The following is a 2,503-nucleotide window of genomic DNA, read 5'->3' on the forward strand; positions in this document are numbered from 1 at the left end:
CGATTCAGACGAATTAATTAAGCGGTTGCCGTATAAGACCGGCTCATGAAAGAGAAGAGGTAGGGCTGTGAGGCACCTCATGACGACATTTGCGAACCGGCGTGTTGGGCAAGCTGGGCATAAGCTCTTCTTCGCCGCTGTTTCGAGTATGCCGCCTAGACTCGTGCTGCTGTTTCTTCAAATGAAATTTTGGATCTAAGTGAGCAAGACGATGGGAAAACCATACTTTTCTGACAGCCTGCCGTGTTTTCTCTCTTGGTAAAATTTCTGAGTCGGAGGAGACAGGGATTACCTCAGCGCCATCAGCTTGGCTTGTCTCCGTTTCCTCCTGAGGAGAATCAGCATCAATAAGTTGCATAAAGAGAATGCCAAGTGAATCAAGTTCTATCTCTGAGTCGCCCAGTGCAAGTTGTTCTTGTGTTGTGGGCTTCTTAGGATGACCCGGGCCACGACTGGTTGTTTTGGTCCTCTTTGATGGAGCGGTATTGGTTTGTATCTTCCTTTTCCAAAAAGGAGAGTCGGCCCGAGTATGCATAAATCATAAGATGGAAACTAGGTAGATCGACAAATAAGCAGTGTATATGAAAAGGTACTTACAGCTGGCTACGGGTTAAGAGTGTAGTAAGGGGCAAGGCCTGTCTTGCTGCAATTCGCCAATGACTCGCCAAGAAGCGATTTTACAGACTCATTGATCTCCTTGTCAGTTAACTCAGTGGAACTATAACGCAGTGGATCTGTGGTGTTTCCAGTATATTCGCACATTAAGCCAGGGTGGCGGCTTAAAGGTAGAATTCTCCATGCAACCCGGCAGCGAACAAGATCGATTCTGGTTAAGCCGTTTGCAATAAAGGCCTGGATCTTCAAAAAGGTGGAAGAATAAAGACCGCGTTCTATAGCAGTCATCCGGCCTGGCAGTTGGCCGATGGTAGGAAGACGATGTGGGCGATAACCCGGCAGGGGGTTTCCTCCTTCTAGAGAGGTATCATTGCAATATAACCAGGTGAAGTTCCAATCCCTAGGATGACTCGGCAGGGTGGCGGCTGGGAAAATCACATCTCTCCACCTTTGAATTGAAACACCTCCGAGTTCAAGACTAAGCCCGTCGGGCATCTCAGTTTGGCGGTTGATATAGTAATGATCTCTGAACAGATCTATCGAGGACTTTTCGCCAAGGTAGGCTTCACAGAAAACTTGAAAATTGCATATATTGGAGACAGAATTGGGACCAATATCTTGAGGATGAAGGTTGTAAAAGTGCAGTACATCTCGAAAGAACTTTGAGCCGGGCGGGGAAAAGCCGCGAAGCAAATGATATGTAAAAACAACGACTTCACCCTCTTGAGGTTCAGGAGGGCATTCAGGACCAGGAACCCGCCAATGAATGACTTCCTTGGCGGCTAAAACGCCCATGGACACATACTCATTGAGAGTTTCTTTAGTGACTTTGGAAGGGATCCAATCGCAAGTTATGGGTGTCTTAGTCATGGTGAGCCGAAAGAGACAAGCTGTAAGCAGGAAATAAATATAGTAAACAAAATATTGCGGTACAAGAGCTGTTTGCGCGTTCTTAAGCCGGCCCTTGGCTGGCGGGTCACAAGAGTTTTATGTAAGCCGCCGTGTGTGGTATGGCGGGTCAGCAGTCTCTAAAGATGGAAGTGCTATAAATTCTACTAAGTTTTGCATAAACAGATTTCCCAGATTACAGCTACATTCATGGATCTATGAAAGTTCAGAAAACAAAAATTATTCTTAGACCTAAACTGTGGCAGAAGAACTGGCATGTTGAAAATGAAGCTTGAAGGGACAGGATGGATCTGTGTTGAAGGAAACAGATACTGAAACTGCTACCATACGATTTCAACACTATATTGAGATTCAACCAAGCCGTATGAAGGATGAACTACTAGTAGGTGTAATGAACATTGATGAACACCGATGAACTAGAGGAACCCTAATGCAGATTGAAGGTCAAGAAAGGCGAGTACCTGACGATGTTGATGAGCAACAGAAGGGCATCGCGGTTTTCTGGTTCATTCAGGGTGATGCAGCGGCCAGGTTGGTACAACTTGTGAAGGTCGACGGCGGCGGCAGAGCTCTTGCGGCGACGGACAGCGCGGGGAAGAAGAAGAGAGGGGAACGGGGTAAAAGTGAAAAAGAGCCCCCCTTGCTATTTATAAGGGAAAAGCAAACAGTAAATGGCAGGCACAGAAATCGAGGAGGCGTAATCATTATCTTAACAACAAAGGTGCCTCGATTTTCAGAATGGAGGATTAATGCTAAGATCTATTATGATGTCATAAGGTTTTTCTGGAATTTATAACGTGACGTCATCTCTCTATTATGGCGGGTTATATAAAGCTTGTCAGGCTAAGAGTTGAGGAAATTCAAAGGAGTTGCTGATTGAAGATTGACATGAACAAGTTCAAATCAATCTGGGGCCTAATGTTGGGGACATAACTTTGAGGTGTGACCCGCCCAGGAGGGGCCAGGTTACACCGTTGCC

This window comes from Aegilops tauschii, chromosome 4, assembly GCF_002575655.3.
Source record: "Aegilops tauschii subsp. strangulata cultivar AL8/78 chromosome 4, Aet v6.0, whole genome shotgun sequence".
Taxonomy (NCBI): Eukaryota; Viridiplantae; Streptophyta; class Magnoliopsida; order Poales; family Poaceae; genus Aegilops; species Aegilops tauschii.